This window comes from Euprymna scolopes, chromosome 14, assembly GCF_053919585.1.
Source record: "Euprymna scolopes isolate OS-2025 chromosome 14, ASM5391958v1, whole genome shotgun sequence".
In the NCBI taxonomy this organism is placed as follows: Eukaryota; Metazoa; Mollusca; class Cephalopoda; order Sepiida; family Sepiolidae; genus Euprymna; species Euprymna scolopes.
In genome coordinates this window covers 6422224-6439502 of record NC_136495.1, presented here as the reverse complement: position 1 = coordinate 6439502, position 17279 = coordinate 6422224, and positions in this window count along the sequence as shown.

Below are 17279 nucleotides of genomic sequence, written 5' to 3'. Positions count from 1 at the left end.
ATCTAATATCGCTACATAAGGTGTCGTTACTTATTAAAAAATTTTACTCGATGAAGACTGACACCCACCTCACGATCCGAAACGGCATTCACAGTAAGCGAGTTGAACCGGCTACGTCCAAAGGAGAGAGTTTCATAAGAATATAAAATGTAAGATAATAGTCGGTAGAAGTGTTTAATTGTCTGTTATCTATCTATCCATGTATGTATGTATGTATGTATGTATCTATCTATCTATCTATCTATCAATGTGGACAACTGAGATTTGAATGGTGAAACATTTTGACATGCATCAAACTTTGTGACCGATCATTTTCACCTGAAGTATCCGAACGGGGACCGGACGTGAGTGTTAGTTGCTCCAGTTTGATTAAGCTGATTTAAGTTTTGTTGAGTTGGATTTGAAACACCAAACAAGCAAGATAGTTTAAGAAGATCTCCCCATGGGGGCGGTGACGGTCTCAAACAGAGAACCCACAAGCCAAAGTTCACTCCAGTTCTGCTATGACGAGATACTCGAAGAGTGAATAAAATACATATTAAAAACACTCATTCATCTTGGGTCCCTGTCTTGAAGCATTTCCTTTAAATAGGTTCCAGCACCCCCAAGGACGATTGATGAATACCCTAGGCAGCGTCTAAAAGACAGAGGCGGCCAACATCCTACAGGTATTGTATGACAAAATACAAACAGAAATAAGCCATACTTAAAATAGATTGGAAATTTTTGAAAATATTTTTGTGTAAAATTGGGTCAGAAAAAGAAGAATAAAAAGAAATAAAAAAAAATAGGCAATTTGTAATTAGAATTGTCAACGCAAAAACGGAAATCGTAAATCGGTTAATAAATTCGTTCATTCATGAATTTACTGTGGGACCTATGGAAATTCCACAGCGGCATCCTTCATATGTAAAATGTTGATACTGGGCATTCTGTGGACGTTTAGTATTAATTGAGACCCCGCGATATTATTGTACCTATTTACTATGCCTCCCCACGGGACAGAGTTAGACACCAGGGTCGTTTTTTAATGTGGAGAAAAGGTACAAAAATAAAAATTGTCTCAGTCGTGAAGGATTTCTCCTCCACTGAAAGAGAACAAGAAATAGAAGTGCAGCATCTGAAGAACAGATACTACACTTTGATCCTGACCAAAAGGCGATATTATTGTAGCCCTTTTGTTTGAACTGTAAAAGCCTTTCTGGAAGTAAATCAGGTTAATGTAGTGTCAGAGTATGTCTGGTTATTACGGTTTATCTCCAATATCCTTAAAAGGTCTGTGACATTCTATTGGCGACTGCCACGAACGAAAACTCCACGATATCATTATACCATCTTTAGACAAGAGAGATATACCCTTGGATTCTAGCTAGAAGACGAAGGTGGTATATTTTAAATTCACGTACGGCCCAAAAGCAACAACATTTATTTTTATCCTATTTATTAAAAAGTGGGTAGAAGGTGATAACATACAACGGACATTAACGTATCTGTATACTAATTTAATGTTTTTAGTATCACCTTCTATCCTCCTTTGTCGGGGATATGTACGATTGTGAAGAACGGAGCACATAATCTTGTGACGTCAGATTTGTGTTAACTATAGGAAGTATGGAACAGCAGAAGCGACTTAATGATTTTTAAAAAAAATCTTTGTTTATCTTCTTCAAACTGCAATTAATAATTAATCTTTATAATTTAGTTAGGTTTTAAGATTTACACAGTTTAATGATTAATAATATTATAAACATTTGTATATTAAATATGAAGTACGGTTTTACTAAACATGCATGACTGTTCATTTGGTTAATCATCGGTTTCCATGCTTATTTGGTAAAAAGAGACACACTAGATATCAGAGTCATCTACAAAATTTTATTTTTGGTGCAATAGTATTTTTCAATCGGTTTTAATCTTGCGATAAAATAGTTGGCAAGAGTCATGTTTATATCATAACTTAATATTAAAAAAAAGGTAAACATCATTAATTAAAAATCTATGTTTGAAATAATGGAATTTTAACCGTTTGAATGTTTTAAAAATTAATCAGTTTTAGAAAGTTTTTTTCTTGGCAACTCAACTTATAATAGTATATATTACTTAGAAAAAATGCTATTAAAAACAAACATAATAATAATCAATTTATATCATTTTTTTTTAAATTGCAACTTCAAGGTAAGTGTTTGTTCAATACTCGGATTTAAACTTTTAGAAAATAAATATTTTTTACTTATTTGAACTCTTACGTTTCATAATAAATAGAAATTTCGATCAATTTAAATGTATTTTGTTCAAATTTAAAATAAATAAATAAATATATTATTAAAAAAATATTTCCCCTCATATATATATATATATATATATATATATATATATATATATATATATTATTACATTTTCACCCCAAACAAGGCAAATTGCCACTTTGGTGTAGGGGCTACTATCAGGGGCAACAACTACTGGGGTACTATGTAGGGATTTGGGCAGCAAGATGTCGGTTCACGTTACACTTGAACTTCTGCACGTTAGTACTGTTGGGGAAGCAGGGACCTGGAATAGAATTCCAGAGTTTAGCGGCTCTGGGGAAGAAACTATTGGAGTAAAAAGATCTTTTACATCTAGGGATTTCTACAGTGTAGGGGTGGGATTTAGCAGCCTGTTGGGTTTGTCGAGGGTGCTCACGTCTTGGAGAAACATGCTTACTACATGGAAACGTTATTTTAAAGCGTCAATTATGTAAACACGATTTTCATCTTGCATTTTCATTATTTCCTTACGATGAAAAACATTTTAGAAAAACTATTAATAGTTTATTTTGCCCATTTTCTTTTAAATGGCACAAAGTTGTATTTAATATTAACTTATAATTACATCGTGTTACATATAGTTACATCGTGTTACATACAGGGGTTAATTCTGTGGTGAATTTTGGAGGTGTCTAATGAGCCATAAGCAATTGACACGATTAACGACTACTACACTACCACCTTATATTTATTAACCCTTATCCTCGAGTGGCCTCCGAGTCTTGATAAGTGGTGACTCCGAAGTTAAAAAAAAAAACAAAAAAAACTTTATACGTGTTTTCTGTTTTAGTTTTCTGAAAAGAAGTAGTTATATTAGTACTATTAATACGTAAGAGTTGACCCACTTCCGTTACTTAGTAACTCAAGGATGATGTATGCCAAATATAGCACTATTCTATCGAGTTGTTTTGAACCCTATAAAGGTATGCTATTGCTTTTACTAGTAAAAATAGTAGATGTACTGGTGGTAATGTTATCAGTAGTTGGTTTTTCTTACACGATTCTACTTAGAGCGACATCAAGTACAGAAGCAGTAGCAGTGTCAGAAATTTCGTGAAAATAGTGAATAATTCCACCCCATCTTTCCAAGCTTATAACTCCTCGAAAAATGTAATTCAAGCCCTAATTTTTTTTTTCAATTAAAGGAGTAAGGACCAAGGTTTTATTTAAAAAAAAAACAAAACAAAACAATGTGTTTTTTTTTTTTAAAAAGGTTTTAAACTTCGGACTTTACAGGTAAATTTCTAAAAAACTGATTTTTTTTTGTTTTAAATTTGAATATATTATTTATTGACCTTTTCTCTTCAATTTGTGATATATAAACCTATTAAACATAAATTAATTATTTACTTTTTAATAGACATTTCAAAATGAGAGGCGTAAATTATTCGACCCCCTATCTTTCTAAGCTTATAACTCCTCGAAAAATGTAATTCAAGCCCTGATTTTTTTTTTCAATTAAAGGAGCAAGGACCAAGGTTTCATTAAAAAAAAAAAAAAAAGACAAAAAGAAAAAATGTGTTCTTATAAAATAAGGTTTTAAACTTCGGACTTTACAGGTAAATTTCTAAAAAACTGATTTTTTTTTTGTTTTAAATTTGAATATATTATTTATTGACCTTTTCTCTTCAATTTGTGATATATAAACAGACATTTCAAAATGGGGGGGGGCGTGAAAATGGGGGGGCGTGAAAATGGGGGGGCGTGAATTTAAAAAAAACGTTTGTCTAAAATATTATATTCGGTTTATTGGAAAGAACATAAAATTTCACATTGACCCTGAAAATATCGTAAAAATAGAATCAATAGAAAAATTTTGATAGATTTTTAAAATTTAAAAATTTAAAAATATTGAGTTTAAAAATTGAAAAATATTGAGTTCGGAAAATTCATTACTGTTTAAAAAAAAAAAAAAAATATTTTTATTACTTTTAAAACAACTGTAATAGTTTATTTTGGAAGTATAATCCATAAAGAAAATAAATAACCCACTTTTAACAGAGAAATTACGAGATTTTTATATTGTATTCGCAGTTTCGTGTTAGGGGTGTCAAAAATTCCTACAAAAATTCTGATACTGCTACAGAAGCAGTAGTAAATGAATTGAAGTTGATAGATAGTAGGCGTAAACGTGGAGGGTGTAGTAAGAGAAGATAAAAAAGGGTTTGACCCAGTTTAATAACATTAGGGATTTGGTGGGGAACGACGGCGCTGGGGCAAGAGAAAAGAGTGAATTAATTCCATCAGCTGTCCATGTTGGACTTTTATCGTTATCTTTCCAGCAGATCGGGACGTTCTCCACAGGGAAATTGAAACAAGAAAAAAGAAAGTAAAAAAGGAAGTTACATATGGAAAATGTGTTTACTAAGAGACCGTCGTTATATACATCTATATATCTATAAAAGTGAACGTGTCTGTGTGTCTGTGTACATTTCCCTACACAATAAATGTTACTTTTCAGTCTACAGACTCGAAATTTGATATACAGGGTACTGAGATTTGGGAAAATCTTTGTAATCCGTTTTCGGCTAGAAATTTCGCTGTTAAGGGGTCAAAGTTCAACGATTTGACATTTGAGAACTCTACCAAAATACTCCGCCAATTTTAGGTTTAAACAATTGAAATTTTAGATATAGGTTCCTTGGAGATGGATCTAACTTAGTAACTTGATTTGAGCCAAAGACAATAAATGTCCAGGGGTCATAATAGGGGTCAAAGTTTTAAAATTTTTTTTACCTCTGCGGTCTCTACCAAATTACTCAGACAATTTCTCGTCTAAACATTTGAAATTTTACATAAGGGTATTCAGAGATAGGGCATGATTTTTAATCGATTTGGGTCGAAAATTTGAGCTACAAATATATAAATGTATGTATGGATGTATGTTTGCATGCCTGCCGAAAACTTTCGACAGAGGCGACAGATTTTCACAAGATCAGTATCGTTTTGAAGCTCGACCCTTCAGACGACAAATACTGAAAAAATTGGCTAAAACATTAATTTCTTCACCCTCCACTCGGTACTTTTCTACAAGGAGGGGTCGCTTTTTTCGCATATATTTTCGCAAGTCTTTTCAAATTTCAATTGTCAAGCCTTAATTTAAACCTAAGTCACTTCTAGTTTGGCGGTCGTCGTAACAGAAAAGACGTCACATTTTTTTCATGTTCTTTTCCCCCTTCGCGGTACGGGTTCGAGTCTGTCTTTCTACTACCATTTTTTTTTGCTCAACACACACCTACAAACACCCGGGAAACGCCGGGCACTCATGCTAGTATACAATAAGAAGGAGAGAGATAGAAAGAGCGACAGAGAGAGAAATGCATAAACAACTGTACATCAATATATAGACATATATATTTATATGTATATATATATTTATATATATATACATATATAGACATATATATACGTACTATCATATACATACATACATACATACATACATATATATATATATATACGTACTATCATATACATACATATTTACATATAAATACATATAGACACAAATCTATACATACATACATACATACATATATACATATATGCACGTACATATATATATAAGAGAAAGACAGAGAAATATCAAGACATAGATATATGCATATATACATATATGTGTACACACATGTACATGTATACATACTTAGTACCTCTTATATATGATGATTGCAACGTCTTGTTAGACGAGTGCCACTCCCTCAGACACTTAAAGTCCTTGAGCCCAAAAATGACTTCCATTACCATAGGATCATTTTAATAGACAAATGCCTGAGGGAGTATCTATACTCAGATGGTATTACAGAGTCTTAACTTTGTACGACAGCTACGTCTCTCTCTCGGTTCAAAATGTTGAGATGCAGCAACAAGCAAGAGCAAGATAGCCAGCAACAAGTTAAACTACAGACCAGCTTAATGCGAGTACTGGTCTCCCGCTTTATGTTTTTTTTTAAATTAGAGATTTGCTTCTCCTAGAAAGGTTGCCTTTACCACGGCTTACGAGAGCCCTCTCCACTCCAACATACACGGTGCTAGTTGGTCGTTGACCTCGAAAAAGGGTTCATTCGCCCTTTGGAAAGTCTTGTTTTAATCCTTCAGGAAGACTAGCTACCCTCCTCACCAAACAAGTCTGGTGGGGGAACCAGTTTAGTCGCCGGTAACCCGACCATGAGGCAGGTAGTACTGGGTTATACGGTACCAGTAGCATATGACATAACCTGACATATATATAGATTCGTATATCAACCTATACATACATAGATATATACACATATAAATATGAGAATGAGAGAGAAAGACATATACATATATATATATATATATATATATATATATATATATATATATATATATATATATATATATATACGGTCATCCAAATGCAGCTCATCAGTGCGGCTAGACAGGTAACTACCTCAAGCCAGGATTGAAACCCGACTGCCTGTACGACAGTCCAGGATCCTAATCATTACGTTAATCAGCGGCTGCTGCGTCGCGAATTAACGATGTTTTGATATCGTCCGTAATACCTAAGCTCGATTTGTTTACACAAAGGTCATATATATAAGAGTTATTGTTGTTATTGTTTAGCGATATATAAGTAGTTTTGAACCGTTGCTTTTTTTTTGTCCCTTGACAAAAGGAGGGTGGACCTGTAAATTCACCCTTGTCCGTTCGTCCGTTCATCTGCCCGCACTTTTCTCAATAACTACGCATTGGAATTCTTTGAACTTTTGCACAAACGTTAAACCTGATATTATTAAAAAAAAGTAACAGAACGGATATTCCGGGAAAACTCCGGTTGCCCCTCCAAGGGGGCCTTTCGGGTTAAAATGGCTAAAATTGACACTTTTGTGCTTATCAAAAAAAAAAAAAAAAAAAAAATTGATGCATTGGATTTTAATAAAACTTTCTGAAAAGTTATAACTAATTGATTTCTATATAATTTTGTTTTTCGCGATAACTCTTGGGTGTTCCCCAGGGGCACTTTTAGGGCTAATAAAATATTCCATTTTTGGGATTATTTTACCATATTTGTCCCAAATTTTCTGGGTATGTTTATTTATCAATTTTGCATGGTGCTGAACTTAAATTTAAATATGTTAAGGCTTTGGGGACTTTTGGGGCTAAATAGAGAGGGGCAAATGATGGACTTAGTCATTTCTTTTTTTTTTTGCATGGTGAAGAACTCAAATTTACATATGTTAAGGCTTAAAACTGCACCGTTTGTTCATTTTCATCAGGATTTGACGTCCTCTGGAGACGTTTGGGATTAAATAGGGGGGAGAAATGCTGAACATAGTCACTTTTTATGCCTCGTTCCCTGTGCACTCACAGGGGGGGGGGGGGGCATGCTTCACTTGTATTTAATTTTCGCTTCCTACACGGCGAATAGGAAATTATTATTATTTTTTTTGCGTCACCCCTTTTTTGAGCAGGACGTGTTTTTATTTATTTGTATTACCATTGTTTGAATATTTAAATATTTTTAAATATTTTTACGTGTATAAAATATACCCATGGACACGTGTTTCTGGGTATAACTCGTCATCAACATGGATCATCCATCAACAAGGATCGAACTCGCGACTAAAGTAACGATAAAGAAACAAAATCAAATAGTTACGTATAAACTAGGCCAAACAATACGAAATAAGGTTTTTAATTACTAAGAAAAATTGCAGAAAATATGAATGTAAACGATAATCTATGATATAAATTTCATCTGTTTGTTTAAATGTATGTATGTCTGCCTGAAACTTTCGACAGAGGCGACGAATTTTCACAAGGTGTATATCGTTTTGAAGTTCGACCATTCGGACGACAAATATCGAAAAATTAGCTAAAAACATTAATTCCTTCACCTTCAACTGGGCACTTTTTTACAAAGAGGGGTTGTTTTTTTCGCCGATATTTTAAAAAGTTATCGCTTCTTTTCGATTTACTAGCCTTAATTAATGCTTTCACCACTTCTGGTTTGGCGATGGACGTAACAGCAAAGACGTCATGTTTTTTCACGTTCTTGTCCTCCTTGCGGTACGGGTTCGAGTCTGCCTGCCTACTACCACTTTTATTATTTTTTTGCTCAACACACACATCCAAAATCCCGGGCAACGCCGGGCACACAGACTACTAATACTATAAAATATTCCAGAATATGTGATCCTTTCTGTAATAATGAGATAGGGCATATACTTACAGGTAATCTAAAGATAGTTAACACTTCTAAATTAAGAAAACTCCTATGTAAACGTCCAAACAATAGAGAAGCTTAATTACAATAAATGTGTTGCGTAAGAAAAGCATTACATAGTTTTATTATATCTATTGTAAATAAATAAAAATAAATAAATTATTAGAGTCTACGTTTGACGCATGGAAAAATGTACTTGGATTGGTGAATAAAACGGTTGAACGTAAAAAAAATGTACTTGGATTGGTGAATAAAAAGATTGAACATAAAAAATGTACTTGGATTGGTGAATAAAACGGTTGAACGTAAAAAAATGTACTTGGATTAGTGAATAAAAAGGTTGAACATAAAAAAAACGTACTTGGATTGGTGAATAAAAAAGTTGAACGTAAAAAAATGTACTTGGATTGGTGAATAAAACAGTTGAACGTAAAAAAAATGTACTTGGATTGGTGAATAAAACGGTTGAATGTACAGAAAAATGTACTTGGATTGGTGAATAAAAAGGTTGAACGCAAAACAATGTACTTGGATTAGTGAATAAAACGGTTGAACGCTAAAAAATGTACTTGGATTGATGAATAAAAAGGTTGAATGTAAAAATGTACTTGGCTTGGTGAATGAAAAGGTTGAACGTAAAAAAATGTACTTAGATTGGTGAATAAAACGGTTGAACGTAAAAAAATGTACTTGGCTTGGTGAATAAAACGGTTGCACGTAAAAAAATGTACTTGGATTGGTGAATAAAACGGTTGAACGTAAAAAAAATGTACTAGGATTGGTGAATTAAACGGTTGAACGTAAAAATGTACTTTGATTGATGAATAAAAACGGTTGAACGTAAAACAAAATGTACTTGGATTGGTGAATAAGACGGTTGAACGTAAAAAAATGTACTTGGCTTGGTGAATAAAACGGTTGAACGTAAACAAATGTACTATGATTGATGAATAAAAAGGTTGAACATAAAAATGTACTTGGATTGGTGAATAAAACGGTTGAACGCAAAAAAAATGTACTTGGCTTGGTGAACAAGACGGTTGAACGTAAAAAAATGTACTTGGATTGGTGAATAAAAAGGTTGAACGTAAAAATGTACTTGGATTGGTGAATAAAAAGGTTGAACGTAAAAAAATGTACTTGGCTTGGTGAATAAAAAGGTTGAACGTAAAAAAAAATGTACTTGGATTGATGAATAAAAAGGTTGAACGTAAAAATGTACTTGGATTGGTGAATAAAAAGGTTGAACGTAAAAAATATACTTGGATTGGTGAATAAAAAGGTTGAACGTAAAAAAATGTACTTGGTGAATAAAAAGGTTGAACGTCAAAAAATATACTTGGATTGGTGAATAAAACGGTTTAACGTAAAAAAATTTACTTGGCGTGGTGAATAAGACGGTTGAACATAAAAAAATGTACTTGGATTGGTGAATAAGACGGTTGAACGTAAAAAAATGTACTTGGATTGAAGAATAAAAAGGTTGAACGTAAAAAAATGTACTTGGCGTGGTGAATAAGACGGTTGAACATAAAAAAATGTACTTGGCTTTGTTAATAAGACGGTTAATCGTAAAAAAATATACTTGGATTGATGAATAAAAAGCTTGAACGTAAAAAAATGTACTTGGATTGTTGAATAAAACGGTTGAACGTAAAAAAAAATGTACTTGGATTGGTGAATAAAAAGGTTGAACGTAAAAATATAGGATTGGTGAATAAAAAGGTTTAACGTAAAAAAATGTACTTGGCTTGGTGAATAAAAAGGTTGAACGCAAAAAAAATGTACTTGGCTTGGTGAATAAAAAGGTTGAACGCAAAAAAAATGTACTTGGCTTGGTGAATAAGACGGTTGAACATAAAAAAATGTACTTGGCTTGGCGAATAAGACGGTTGGACGTAAAAAAATGTACTTGGATTGATGAATAAAAAGGTTGAACGTAAAAATGTACTTGGATTGGTGAATAAAAAGATTGAACGTAAAAAAATGTACTTGGATTGGTGAATAAAACGGTTGAACATAAAAAAATGTACTTGGATTGGTGAATAAGACGGTTGAACGTAAAAATGTACCTGGCTTGGTGAATAAAACGGTTGAACGTAAAAAAAATGTACTTGGCTTGGTGAATAAAAAGGTTGAACGTAAAAAAAATGTACTAGGATTGGTGAATTAAACGGTTGAACGTAAAAATGTACTTTGATTGATGAATAAAAACGGTTGAACGTAAAACAAAATGTACTTGGATTGGTGAATAAGACGGTTGAACGTAAAAAAATGTACTTGGCTTGGTGAATAAAACGGTTGAACGTAAACAAATGTACTATGATTGATGAATAAAAAGGTTGAACATAAAAATGTACTTGGATTGGTGAATAAAACGGTTGAACGCAAAAAAAATGTACTTGGCTTGGTGAACAAGACGGTTGAACGTAAAAAAATGTACTTGGATTGGTGAATAAAAAGGTTGAACGTAAAAATGTACTTGGATTGGTGAATAAAAAGGTTGAACGTAAAAAAATGTACTTGGCTTGGTGAATAAAAAGGTTGAACGTAAAAAAAAATGTACTTGGATTGATGAATAAAAAGGTTGAACGTAAAAATGTACTTGGATTGGTGAATAAAAAGGTTGAACGTAAAAAATATACTTGGATTGGTGAATAAAAAGGTTGAACGTAAAAAAATGTACTTGGTGAATAAAAAGGTTGAACGTCAAAAAATATACTTGGATTGGTGAATAAAACGGTTTAACGTAAAAAAATTTACTTGGCGTGGTGAATAAGACGGTTGAACATAAAAAAATGTACTTGGATTGGTGAATAAGACGGTTGAACGTAAAAAAATGTACTTGGATTGAAGAATAAAAAGGTTGAACGTAAAAAAATGTACTTGGCGTGGTGAATAAGACGGTTGAACATAAAAAAATGTACTTGGCTTTGTTAATAAGACGGTTAATCGTAAAAAAATATACTTGGATTGATGAATAAAAAGCTTGAACGTAAAAAAATGTACTTGGATTGTTGAATAAAACGGTTGAACGTAAAAAAAAATGTACTTGGATTGGTGAATAAAAAGGTTGAACGTAAAAATATAGGATTGGTGAATAAAAAGGTTTAACGTAAAAAAATGTACTTGGCTTGGTGAATAAAAAGGTTGAACGCAAAAAAAATGTACTTGGCTTGGTGAATAAAAAGGTTGAACGCAAAAAAAATGTACTTGGCTTGGTGAATAAGACGGTTGAACATAAAAAAATGTACTTGGCTTGGCGAATAAGACGGTTGGACGTAAAAAAATGTACTTGGATTGATGAATAAAAAGGTTGAACGTAAAAATGTACTTGGATTGGTGAATAAAAAGATTGAACGTAAAAAAATGTACTTGGATTGGTGAATAAAACGGTTGAACATAAAAAAATGTACTTGGATTGGTGAATAAGACGGTTGAACGTAAAAATGTACCTGGCTTGGTGAATAAAACGGTTGAACGTAAAAAAAATGTACTTGGCTTGGTGAATAAAAAGGTTGAACGTAAAAAAAATGTACTAGGATTGGTGAATTAAACGGTTGAACGTAAAAATGTACTTTGATTGATGAATAAAAACGGTTGAACGTAAAACAAAATGTACTTGGATTGGTGAATAAGACGGTTGAACGTAAAAAAATGTACTTGGCTTGGTGAATAAAACGGTTGAACGTAAACAAATGTACTATGATTGATGAATAAAAAGGTTGAACATAAAAATGTACTTGGATTGGTGAATAAAACGGTTGAACGCAAAAAAAATGTACTTGGCTTGGTGAACAAGACGGTTGAACGTAAAAAAATGTACTTGGATTGGTGAATAAAAAGGTTGAACGTAAAAATGTACTTGGATTGGTGAATAAAAAGGTTGAACGTAAAAAAATGTACTTGGATTGATGAATAAAAAGGTTGAACGTAAAAATGTACTTGGATTGGTGAATAAAAAGATTGAACGTAAAAAAATGTACTTGGATTGGTGAATAAAACGGTTGAACATAAAAAAAATATACTTGGATTGGTGAATAAAAAGGTTGAACGTAAAAATGTAGGATTGGTGAATAAAACGGTTGAACGTAAAAAAATGTACTTGGCTTGGTGAATAAAACGGTTGAACGAAAAAAAATGTACCTGGCTTGTTGAATAAGACGGTTGAACGTAAAAAAATGTACTTGGATTGGTGAATAAAAAGGTTGAACGTAAAAATGTACTTGGCTTGGTGAATAAAAAGGTTGAACGTAAAAATGTACTTGGCTTGGTGAATAAAAAGGTTGGACGTAAAAAAATGTACTTGGCTTGGTGAATAAAAAGGTTGAACGCAAAAAATGTACTTGGCTTTGTTAATAAGACGGTTAATCGTAAAAAAATATACTTGGATTGATGAATAAAAAGCTTGAACGTAAAAAAATGTACTTGGATTGATGAATAAAAAGGTTGAACGTAAAAATGTACTTGGATTGGTGAATAAAAAGGTTGAACGTAAAAAATATACTTGGATTGGTGAATAAAACGGTTGAACGTAAAAAAATGTACTTGGTGAATAAAAAGGTTGAACGTCAAAAAATATACTTGGATTGGTGAATAAAACGGTTTAACGTAAAAAAATTTACTTGGCGTGGTGAATAAGACGGTTGAACATAAAAAAATGTACTTGGCTTGGTGAATAAGACGGTTGAACGTAAAAAATATACTTGGATTGAAGAATAAAAAGGTTGAACGTAAAAATGTACTTGGATTGGTGAATAAAAAGGTTGAACGTAAAAAAATGTACTTGAATTGGTGAATAAAACGGTTGAACGTAAAAAAATGTACTTGGCGTGGTGAATAAGACGGTTGAACATAAAAAAATGTACTTGGCTTTGTTAATAAGACGGTTAATCGTAAAAAAATATACTTGGATTGATGAATAAAAAGCTTGAACGTAAAAAATGTACTTGGATTGTTGAATAAAACGGTTGAACGTATAAAAATGTACTTGTATTGGTGAATAAAACGGTTGAACGTAAAAAAAAATGTACTTGGATTGGTGAATAAAAAGGTTGAACGTAAAAATATAGGATTGGTGAATAAAAAGGTTTAACGTAAAAAAATGTACTTGGCTTGGTGAATAAAAAGATTGAACGCAAAAAAAATGTACTTGGCTTGGTGAATAAAAAGGTTGAACGCAAAAAAAAATGTACTTGGCTTGGTGAATAAGACGGTTGAACATAAAAAAATGTACTTGGCTTGGCGAATTAGACGGTTGGACGTAAAAAAATGTACTTGGATTGATGAATAAAAAGGTTGAACGTAAAAATGTACTTGGATTGGTGAATAAAAAGATTGAACGTAAAAAAATGTACTTGGATTGGTGAATAAAACGGTTGAACATAAAAAAAATATACTTGGATTGGTGAATAAAAAGGTTGAACGTAAAAATGTAGGATTGGTGAATAAAAAGGTTGAACGTAAAAAAATGTACTTGGCTTGGTGAATAAAACGGTTGAACGCAAAAAAATGTACCTGGCTTGTTGAATAAGACGGTTGAACGTAAAAAAATGTACTTGGATTGGTGAATAAAAAGGTTGAACGTAAAAATGTACTTGGCTTGGTGAATAAAACGGTTGAACGTAAAAAAAATGTACTTGGATTGGTGAATAAAAAGGTTGAACGTAAAAAAATGTACTAGGATTGGTGAATAAAAAGGTGGAACGTAAAAATGTACTTTGATTGATGAATAAAAACGGTTGAACGTAAAACAAAATGTACTTGGATTGGTGAATAAGACGGTTGAACGTAAAAAAATGTACTTGGCTTGGTGAATAAAACGGTTGAACGTAAACAAATGTACTAGGATTGATGAATAAAAAGGTTGAACATAAAAATGTACTTGGATTGGTGAATAAAACGGTTGAACGCAAAAAAAATGTACTTGGCTTGGTGAACAAGACGGTTGAACGTAAAAAAATGTACTTGGATTGGTGAATAAAAAGGTTGAACGTAAAAATGTACTTGGATTGGTGAATAAAAAGGTTGAACGTAAAAAAATGTACTTGGCTTGGTGAATAAAAAGGTTGAACGTAAAAAATGTACTTGGATTGGTGAATAAAAAGGTTGAACGTAAAAAAAATGTACTTGGATTGGTGAATAAAAAGGTTGAACGTAAAAAAATGTACTTGGCTTGGTGAATAAAAAGGTTGAACGTAAAAAAAATGTACTTGGATTGGTGAATAAAAAGGTTGAACGTAAAAAAATGTACTAGGATTGGTGAATAAAAAGGTTGAACGTAAAAATGTACTTTGATTGATGAATAAAAACGGTTGAACGTAAAACAAAATGTACTTGGATTGGTGAATAAGACGGTTGAACGTAAAAAAATGTACTTGGCTTGGTGAATAAAACGGTTGAACGTAAACAAATGTACTAGGATTGATGAATAAAAAGGTTGAACATAAAAATGTACTTGGATTGGTGAATAAAACGGTTGAACGCAAAAAAAATGTACTTGGCTTGGTGAACAAGACGGTTGAACGTAAAAAAATGTACTTGGCTTGGTGAATAAAAAGGTTGAACGTAAAAATGTACTTGGATTGGTGAATAAAAAGGTTGAACGTAAAAAATATACTTGGATTGGTGAATAAAACGGTTGAACGTAAAAAAATGTACTTGGTGAATAAAAAGGTTGAACGTCAAAAAATATACTTGGATTGGTGAATAAAACGGTTTAACGTAAAAAAATTTACTTGGCGTGGTGAATAAGACGGTTGAACATAAAAAAATGTACTTGGCTTGGTGAATAAGACGGTTGAACGTAAAAAAATGTACTTGGATTGAAGAATAAAATGTTGAACGTAAAAATGTACTTGGATTGGTGAATAAAAAGGTTGAACGTAAAAAAATGTACTTGAATTGGTGAATAAAACGGTTGAACGTAAAAAAATGTACTCGGCGTGGTGAATAAGACGGTTGAACATAAAAAAAATGTACTTGGCTTTGTTAATAAGACGGTTAATCGTAAAAAAATATACTTGGATTGATGAATAAAAAGCTTGAACGTAAAAAAATGTACTTGGATTGTTGAATAAAACGGTTGAACGTATAAAAATGTACTTGTATTGGTGAATAAAACGGTTGAACGTAAAAAAAAATGTACTTGGATTGGTGAATAAAAAGGTTGAACGTAAAAATATAGGATTGGTGAATAAAAAGGTTTAACGTAAAAAAATGTACTTGGCTTGGTGAATAAAAAGGTTGAACGCAAAAAAAATGTACTTGGCTTGGTGAATAAAAAGGTTGAACGCAAAAAAAAATGTACTTGGCTTGGTGAACAAGACGGTTGAACGTAAAAAAATGTACTTGGCTTGGTGAATAAAAAGGTTGAACGTAAAAATGTACTTGGATTGGTGAATAAAAAGGTTGAACGTAAAAAATATACTTGGATTGGTGAATAAAACGGTTGAACGTAAAAAAATGTACTTGGTGAATAAAAAGGTTGAACGTCAAAAAATATACTTGGATTGGTGAATAAAACGGTTTAACGTAAAAAAATTTACTTGGCGTGGTGAATAAGACGGTTGAACATAAAAAAATGTACTTGGCTTGGTGAATAAGACGGTTGAACGTAAAAAAATGTACTTGGATTGAAGAATAAAATGTTGAACGTAAAAATGTACTTGGATTGGTGAATAAAAAGGTTGAACGTAAAAAAATGTACTTGAATTGGTGAATAAAACGGTTGAACGTAAAAAAATGTACTTGGCGTGGTGAATAAGACGGTTGAACATAAAAAAATGTACTTGGCTTTGTTAATAAGACGGTTAATCGTAAAAAAATATACTTGGATTGATGAATAAAAAGCTTGAACGTAAAAAAATGTACTTGGATTGTTGAATAAAACGGTTGAACGTATAAAAATGTACTTGTATTGGTGAATAAAACGGTTGAACGTAAAAAAAAATGTACTTGGATTGGTGAATAAAAAGGTTGAACGTAAAAATATAGGATTGGTGAATAAAAAGGTTTAACGTAAAAAAATGTACTTGGCTTGGTGAATAAAAAGGTTGAACGCAAAAAAAATGTACTTGGCTTGGTGAATAAGACGGTTGAACATAAAAAAATGTACTTGGCTTGGCGAATAAGACGGTTGGACGTAAAAAAATGTACTTGGATTGATGAATAAAAAGGTTGAACGTAAAAATGTACTTGGATTGGTGAATAAAAAGATTGAACGTAAAAAATGTACTTGGATTGGTGAATAAAACGGTTGAACATAAAAAAAATATACTTGGATTGGTGAATAAAAAGGTTGAACGTAAAAATGTAGGATTGGTGAATAAAAAGGTTGAACGTAAAAAAATGTACTTGGCTTGGTGAATAAAACGGTTGAACGCAAAAAAATGTACCTGGCTTGTTGAATAAGACGGTTGAACGTAAAAAAATGTACTTGGATTGGTGAATAAAAAGGTTGAACGTAAAAATGTACTTGGCTTGGTGAATAAAAAGGTTGAACGTAAAAAAATGTACTTGGCTTGGTGAATAAAAAGGTTGAACGCAAAAAATGTACTTGGCTTGGTGAATAAGACGGTTGAACGTAAAAAATGTACTTGGATTGATGAATAAAAATGTTGAACGTAAAAATGTACTTGGATTGGTGAATAAAAAGGTTGAACGTAAAAAAATGTACTTGGATTGGTGAATAAAACGGTTGAACGTAAAAAAATGTACTTGGATTGGTGAATAAAAAGGTTGAACGTAAAAATGTACTTGGATTGGTGAATAAAAAGGTT